Raw genomic sequence first — 9,698 nt, forward strand, 5'->3', positions numbered from 1 at the left:
GAACCCCTTTTCTTGCCATAGTGACAGAACCAGGTGTTGTCCCCACGTTCTAGAGATAGTTCTTCATTCTGCCAGAGTTCTGCAGGCCAGAATAATCTCCAATTCAGTAACGTTATTAGTTCTCAGATCTAAAAATTCTTCAATCAGAATTACCATTCAAACTTTATGCCCTGGGTATGAAGCCCCCTGTTCGAAAATTGATCCTTTGTATGTTTCACTTTTCTGTTCTTCGTTCACTACCACATTATTTTTGGCAGCGAAGGGAATATGACACAAGAAATTCTTTGAGCTCTTTTTCTGGCAGAATTTTATCGAGCTTTATTGCGTGTATATACACGCTTTTTAAACAACTTGGCATATGCCAAGTTATATATATATTTTATATATATATATATATATATATATATTTTTTTTTTTTTTTTTTTGTTTTTTTTTTTTTTTTTTTGTTTTTTTTTTTTTTTTTTTTTTTTTTGCCAATCACCTTTACAGGGGAGTACGAGAAACCACCGGGCAATATGCCAAGGTGGGATCACGAGCAATGGAGAAATCGTCGGACAATGCGTGTTGTTCCCAATATCACCTCTTTCTGAGCACTCGAAATAACATAGCCATCCAGCTCCAGCAGCATTGTGTTCACGGAAAGATGTTCTTCAACAAGCCCGTTTACCGAGACTACCAGTGGAACAACGGTTACTTGCTTTAACTGGTACATTTCTTTTAAGTTGAATGACAAGTCATAGTATTTACTAATTTTTTCCGTGTACGCCCTAGAGATATTATCATCCGATGGTACTGTGATGTCTATAATATAACAAATTTTGCTTTCTTTTTTGAACAGAACGATATCCGGTCGGTTGTTCGCCACTGGTCTTTCGGTCACTATCGTGGTATCCCAATATAATTTATAGGATTCGTTCTCGAGGACACCCTCAGGTAAGTAGAGATGATTTTTTTTCTTGACTTTGAGGAGATTGTATTTCAGCGCAATGGCCTGGTGATAAATTTTCGCCATTTGGTTGTGCCTGTCGGTATATTCTCTAGGCGCAAGGATGGAGCACCCAGATGTCACGTGCTGAATATGCTCTCGTCCCTGCCCGCATTTCCGACACAAATCAGTGGTCAGGTGTTGTCCTGCAATGTTTTTAAGGTAGGATCTGGTTGGAACCACCTGATCCTGTATTGCGAGCAACCTGCCTTCGGTCTCAGGAAAGAGATAGCCCGCTTTCATGTAAGTCAATGATTCTGCCTTATTTACGTTATTGTTTTCTAGATTGTTGGGGTATCTACCATGCAGAGCTTTAGCCTTCCATTCTTCCCGAAAACTTTGCTGAGTGCGGACCGGCGGAGCGAATCCTGAGTCCGAGAGCCGCAACGGAGAGCATCCCACATCGATCGCCCGAAGGGTCCTGAAGTAAGGTGAGTTCTGCTGCATAAAATATTCCCTCAATCTTATTACGGTCTTATTGTGAGCTGTTTCTAAATTAACCAATCCTCTTCCGCCCAGGTGTCTTTGGAGGTAGAGTCTAGCCACGGAGGAGTGTGGGTGATGTACACCGTATTTCGTCAAGATGGTTCGAATTTTTGTATCCAAGGCTTGCAACTCCGTAGTCGACCAGGTGAGTACTCCGAAAGTGTATGTCATTATCGGCATAGCCCACGTATTCAAAGCCAGAAACAGTGATCTTGAATTGAGTTTGGACCTAAGCAACTGACCCACACGCCACAATAGTTTTTTGGTAAAGGCTTCTTTCATTTCAGCATTCTTAATTTCTAAGGCCTGTTGTATGCCCAAATATTTATATGTCTCACCTTTGTCCAGAGTCTGAATGGCGTCCTGATCAAGGAAGCTAGAATCACTCTCACTGATTTTTCCCCTTTTCACAGTAAGCCTTGCGCATTTATCTAGACCCATTTGCATTCTTATGGCCTCACTGAATGTAGCTACGATCTGTATCTGTTTTGCCAGTTCTTCATCATTAGATGCATATAGCTTAAGGTCATCGATATAAAGCTGATGGGTTATTTTAATTTTTTTAATTCTATCTAGAATATATCCGTATTTTTGGTTGTTAATCAGTGCACTTAGGGGGTTCAATGCCAAGCAGAACCATAGAGGACTCAGTGTATCCCCCTGAAACAGTCCCCGTTTGATTTCGATGTCAGCCGTCTTCAGCACACCCGCTTCAGATCTCAGCACAAGCGAAGTGTGCCATCCGCTCATAAGATGTTTTAGGAGGTTTATTATCGAGTCACATATTCCGTACATGCTCAAAACTTTGAGCAACCACGAGTGGGGCACAGAATCGAACGCTTTTCTATAGTCTATCCATGCCACCGAGATGTTTCGTAGTTTTTTCCTTGCGTGTTTGGTAATAATTAGATCCGATATCAGGAGTTCCTTCGCGCCCATAGTTTTGGATTTGCATCCGTTCTGTTCTTTAGCTAGAATGTTATTGGTTCTCAGGTAGTTGTTGATATGTCGCGTTAGCACTCCAGTTAGTAGTTTATAAATTGTTGGCAAACATGTTACTGGCCTGTAGTTTGCTGGATTCTCTGACTCGGATCCCTTTGGTAGCATGTATGTTATTCCGCTAGTCATGTAAGTGGGGACCAGCTCAGGTTTCTCCAAACATTTTTGAAACAGGCGAGCTAGGAAAGAGTGAACTGACCCAAAATGTTTCCACCAGAAGTTATGGATGTTGTCAACTCCTGGTGCGGCCCAGTTATTCGCGGACTTCAAGACCCACTGTACGTCTGTTACATCTATATGTACCTCACTCATAATACTTTTCCCTGATTGATCCTCCACGTCCTTCAGCCAGTCAGCACCCTCATCGTGACTGACCTCCTCGCTCCATATCTTACTCCAAAAGGCCTCCATACTCCCACATCCCGGTGGTGGGCCATCAGGCTTCAGCCCCCCCTCCAAGTTACGAAAAAATTCCTTTTGATTCGCATAATACAGACGGTTGTTTCTATACCTCTTAGTCCTGTCATTATAACGCCGCAATCTAGCCCCTAATGCTTTTATTTTTTGTTTAAGGTTGTCTGCTGCTAACCTGATCTTATTATGGAAATCGCCCGCACCAAGCCTTAGCTTATACTGTTTTGCTATGATCTTCATTGATTTCATTACTCTCCTGGACGGTTGCTGTGTGGAAAGGTAAGTATGAATGCTACCAAGTTTACTTCTATATGTAATGATCTTTTTTTCTAGGCGTGTCTTCCATGGCGGATCACCAGAAGGCCTCCTCATCTCAACCGGCGATTCCGTCTTACCCTGGAGTTCAGCAACAGTTATGGCCCCCGCATAAACCATATCCACAATTTGTAGAAGAGAGTGGTCCCTGTCAATGATCCTTGACAGTATCTTGTCGACCGCACTCATATCTTCTTTGAGCTTTCTGCAGTGCCTGAGTCTCGGGATTTTTGGCCTAATTTTTGGATCCATTCCTCTGAACTTCAACAGGTTCCTGTTCAACGCTGCAAAAATGTGAGCCTGTGAGCCCACTCCTTCGCCCCGATATATATATATATATATATATATATATATATATATATATATATATATATATATATATATATATATATATATATATATATATATATATATATATATATATATATATATATATATATATATATATATATATATATATATATATATATATATATATATATATATATATATATATATATATATATATATATATATATATATATATATATATATATATATATCGATCAAACGAGGAATTTTTCAAGGAGATGGACTCAGCCCACCCTGGTTTTGTTTGGCTCTCAATGCTCTTAGCGGTATGCTTAATAGATCAGCTTACGGGTATGCCGTGGATGCATGAGTACTCTCATGGTCAAAAACGGAGCTACAACAGATAGACCAAAAAATTAGAACTACACTGACCCAATTCGGCCTACACCATCCTAATTCGGCTATTGAAAGACTTTACTTACCCCGGAAAGAGGGAGGCCGTGGTCTATGCTCTGTTGAAGCTACCTGTGGAAAAGAAATGCATAATATCAGGAATCACTTCCTTAACGGTCACTTACCGATTCATCGATGGATAGCTCAAGGTACACGATCCATGATATTACAGCCTGATGAAGACCATCTTGAAATGCTCAGACAGCGATGGAGTGCGAAAGAACTGCACGGAAGATTCTACTCCAACATACATCAGGAGGAAGTAGATATAACCGCTTCTAATACCTACCTCATCCAAGGATATATGTTCCCACAGACAGAAGGCACAATATTTGCTATTCAAGACCAGGTTGTCCCCACAAGGAACTACATAAAGCATATAATTAAAAAGCAGATCGAGAACACGAAGTGTCGTCTATGTAACAAAGCCGAGGAAACAGTCCTACACCTAACATCAGGGTGCTCAAGTATTGCTGGTACTAAATATCTATCCCGGCACGATAACATGGGGAAGGTCGTGCACCAGCTTATAGCACAAAGAGAGGAATTGATCCGGCAGTTCACACCTCATCACATATACATGCCTGCATCGATCCTGGAAAATGAAAGAACAAAAATATACTGGGACTTTAACATCACAACTGACATAGGCACTGAACATAATAGACCGGATATGGTAGTGTGGAACAAAAAAGAGATGAGAGCGACAATCATAGACTTTGCAGTGCCTCAGGATGGCAACTTGGTCAAGACGTACACTGAAAAGATCAGTAAATACTCACTTTTAGCCTGGCAGATGAGGGATATGTGGCAGCTGAGGAAAGTGGATATAATCCCTCTTATCATAAGTGTTAACGGAATTGTGCCCAGAAAAACTGTTCAACACCTGCAAGAACTTGGGTTGCCGCCGAATACGGTCACTTGGATGCAGAAAGCTGTCCTACTTGGGACCGTCAATATCATCCGACAGGTCCTCTTTCCGCACTAAGGATCGGAACTTGTCTTGATGGGGTTACCCACCCGGCAAGTTTCAGAAGAAGCCACGTTAAGTGTGAAGAAAAAAAAAAAAAATATATATATATATATATATTTTTTTTTTCACCTTTGTAGGGTTTGGCTTTGGCAGTGAGAACGCCGGGTCAAGACTCCTCGTACAATCCTTGTCGTCCACAAAATCACCTCTCTCTGAGAATCAGATATTAATCTCTCTTCCAATCCAAGACGGTGAGTATTTTCAGTTAGGTGTTCTTCAACTAACCCATTCGTGCTGATGATGAGAGGGAGTATCTCGGTGCTGGTAAGTTTATAAATCTCTTTCAGTTCAAATGCGAGATCATGATATTTCGTTCTTTTTTCAGAGTAAGCTCTTTCGACATTGTCATCTGCTGGAATGGTAACGTCGATGATTATGACCTTCTTTTTCGTCTTGTTAAATATGACAATGTCCGGCCGATTATGGGGAATAGATCTATCTGTGACGAGTGGAGCATCCCAATACAGCTTGATCTTGTCGTTCTCCAGCATCTCTTTAGGTATGTATTCATACACTTTTTTTGTTTCCTTTATAAGGCCGGCTTGGACGGCGATGGCTTGGTGGTATATTTTTGCCATAGCGTTGTGGCGGTCAGTATATTCTCTCGGGGCCATGATTGGGCAGGACGAAGTGATATGCTGTATGGTTTCGGGTGACTGTGAACTTTTCCGGCATTTATCGTTCGCGATGTTTTTACCTATTATGTTTTTCAGGTATGCTCTTGTAGGGACCACCTGATCTTGGATTGCCGCCAACCTGCCCTCTGTTTCAGCAAAAAGGTAACCAGCTTTGAGGTAAGAGACTGATTTTCCCTTGTCAATTGTTTTCCGTTCCAGGGCTGTCGGGTACCTGCCGTGTAGAGCTTTCCCATGCCATTCCTCAGATAGCATCGCCGTTGTGGGAGGTTCAAGTGGTTCACTGTTGGAAGCAAGGTTCAATGCTGTGATGTTTACATCTTCCTCACGCAGTGCTCTGAAGAATGGTGATTTTTTCCTGATGAAATATTGTCTCATCTCCATGATAGTTCTATAGTGTGCCCTTTCCACGCTTTGCAGGCCTCTCCCTCCATCTTTCCTGGGTATGTAGAGTCTGTTCACGGAGGCATGAGGGTGGTGTACTCTGTTGTATTATTAGAATATGAAATACAGAGAAAACATACAATACTTCAGTGTGACTTTTATATATTTTTTTATCAATTGTTTTTTAACACATAGGTGATAATTTAAATTCTAATTATTTACATAGAACTAAAAACTATATCTATGTTTCGACCACAAAACTGTCACAATTATATTATGCCTCTACATTACTCCCCAATGTTGTATTATTAGAATATAAAATACAGAGAAAACATACAATACTTCAGTGTGACTTTTATATATTTTTTTATCAATTGTTTTTTAACACATAGGTGATAATTTAAATTCTAATTATTTACATAGAACTAAAAACTATATCTATGTTTCGACCACAAAACTGTCACAATTATATTATGCCTCTACAACTCCATGTCTTGTTAGAAGAGCTCTTACCTGTGTGTCAATGGCCTTGAGGTCAGTGGTGGACCATTTAACAACTCCGAAGGAATAGGCCAAGCACGGCATTGCCCAGGTATTAATCGATGTGACCAGTGCTTTGGCATTGAGCTTGCTTTGCAGGATCTTTTTTATTCTGTTCAGGAATGCTGTTTTGAATATAGTTCTAGTCTCAGAGGTCTTTATTTCTAGACCTTGTTTTATGCCCAGATATTTATATGTCTCCCCTGGGTTTAGGCTCTGAATTTCTGTGTTGTACTGCACCAGCATTCCTTCTCCATGTGTGAGTTTTCCTCGCTTCACATGCGCAACTGCGCATTTGTCCAGCCCCATCTCCATTCTGATTGTTTCCGTGAAGGATGCTACCACTCTGAGCTGTCTCATTAGTTGATCTTCGTTGGCTGCGTAAAGCTTGAGGTCATCAATATAAAGCTGGTGGTTTATCTTGGTGTTATGCCTTTTTTCTATTACATACCCGCAATTGCTTTTGTTCAGGAGTCCACTCAGAAAATTTATCGCCAGACAAAACCATATGGTACTCAACTTATCTCCCTGGAAGAGTCCCCTCTTGATTTTCAATTCCTCTGTTGTGTAGGTTTTTCCTCGGATGTTGACGTGTAATCTTGTGCGCCATGATTTCATAAGGCATTTAAGTAGACTGATTACATCCTCCGATACACCGTAGAGTTGCAGGGTCTTCAGCAGCCACGAGTGGGGTATCGAATCGAAGGCTTTTTTGTAATCTATCCACGCCATTGAAATGTTGCGCTGTTTCCTTTTTGCTTGTTTCGTAATGAGAGAATCTATGATGAGTAATTCTTTACACCCCCGTGCATCCCTTCGGCATCCATTCTGTTCTCGTGCCAATATGTTATTTTTGCCTATGTGCCTCGAGATGTGAAGTGTTAGCACTCCGGTAAGTATCTTATATACTGCCGAAAGGCATGTTATTGGACGGTAATTCCTTGGGTTTCCGCTGTCTTTCCCTTTAGGTAGCATGTGGGTTATGCCCGTGGTGAGGAACTCTGGTATGATCGACGGGTTGGTGAGAGATCTCTGGAAAGTTTCCGCTAGGATTTTGTGGGTGCAATCGAAATATTTCCACCAATAATTATGAATGCCATCGGGACCCGGGGCAGACCAGTTGTTCGCCTTTCTCAAAATTGTTTTTATGTCATCTTCTGTGATTCTCACTTCTTCCATGGTGTATTTTTTGGACTCTTGTTCAGCGTCGCGGATCCAAAATGCGGTGTCATCAGGTTCCACTTCAGATTCCCAGATTTCTTTCCATATATATATATATATATATATATATATATATATATATATATATATATATATATATATATATATATATATATATATATCTACTAACTACGCCGGCGCCGGTATCATACAGTAAAATATATAAAGTGAAACGTTTGAAAAATACTGATATAGAACTGACCTTTCAATGTCATTCAATTCAGATGAAGAGATATATGAAAATCTACAGTCTCAATTATGTATAAACACGATATACCTACTATTGTAAAGGGTTGATAGGTACTCTTGCTTCTCAAGTATTTTGAATCCCTCCCAGAAATCAACATTTCGAATTCGGATTGGCAAACAGAATATAAAAATTATTTCTGAATTATCCTCGAAGCCGTCTCAAAAACTATACAGTCCGTAACGTTTATCAAAGAGACCGACTGGCTAGAGAGCCATAACTCAAAAAAGAGGACAGTGAGTGGCCTCTACAGTGGAGATATTTACAGTCTGACTTTGATAATTATTTGAGTAGAATGCGGCATCTTTGATCGTTTTCCATCTGGCGGTATTCTCCTTGTTTCTGGTTGAAATGCATTTTTATTCGTTACTTTGAGAAGAATATATGTGAATTGTTTGGCGACCAAGCGCAAAAAGCCGCCTTTTCGATTTCACTCTAAATATTAATAATATTCGTTTTTCCGATTTTGAAGAAAAAGAAATTTGATTTGAAAAAATTGGTATCGTTTTATCAACTGATTTGCCGCCCCAAGAATGTGCCGCCCCGGCAAGGTGTCCGGTTTGCCGGTCCTGACGGAGGCCCTGTATCAGAACCTCTAGCATATTTGGCGAATATTTGTTTCGAAAAAGCTTGTTTTCCAGAAGTTTTAAAAATGGGAATGGTAAAACCACTACACAAGGGAGGAGACAAGACAAATATAAATAATTATAGACCAGTTACCCTTGTGTCCAATATCTCTAAGATTTTTGAAAAATTAATCAAGGTGCGTATGGTCGTAGTTATGGACTAGTAAGCCCAGCGATCTATTTTTTCGGTTGATCCATCTTTTACCACCAAATCAATAAAAAAAAGTCATAAGCGAAAAGAACGGCTATTCCACGACGGTCAATACCGTATGTATGATATCAATGATCCAGTGTGTTAATTTTTTCCCTTCCCAGCAAACACTGAAATCCAGTCACTGTACAAAAACTGTACTTCGTTGCTTCAATTGACTGCAGTGACGGTAATGCAATAACTGTACCAAAAAGGACCGTATATGTCCAGGTGGACTGTGCAGTTACTGTACAGTACAAACTGCATTCGACATACAGCCACAGCTGCACTTCAAAAACAGCGATGGTATTGCAATCACTGTACAGCAAGCTGCACTTCAAATGCAGCAGTGACGTGCTAAAACTGTACAGCAAGCTGTACTTTAAATGCAGTATTCACTTTGCAAAAACTGCACAGATAGCTGCACTTCAAATGCGGCAGTTACGTGCTAAAACTGTACAGCAAGTTGTACTTTAAATCAGTAGTCACTATGCAAAAAACTGTACAGTAAACTGCACTCTAAATACAGTGTGGTCACTGTGCAAAACTGTACACTGTACAGCAAGCTACACTTCAAATGCAGCAGTTAAGTGCAAAAACTGTACAGCAAGCTGTATTTTATATACAATAGACATTGCTCAAACTGTACAGTAAGCTGCACTTTAAATGTAGCAGTCACTGTGTAACAACTATATCGAAACTTGCAATTACGAAACAATATTCTATGTAGAGAAGTTTCCTAGTAATAAACAGAAAATCTATTCTGCAAATCGGAAATTTTCAATTTCACTTGATATTTTGGCGTTAAGTGCAAAGATATTACACAAGATATTACAATATCTTTGGTTAAGTGCAGGGATGAGTTCACGCTATTTGAGG

The sequence above is a fragment of the Coccinella septempunctata genome, chromosome 2 (assembly GCF_907165205.1).
Source record: "Coccinella septempunctata chromosome 2, icCocSept1.1, whole genome shotgun sequence".
Lineage (NCBI taxonomy): Eukaryota > Metazoa > Arthropoda > Insecta > Coleoptera > Coccinellidae > Coccinella > Coccinella septempunctata.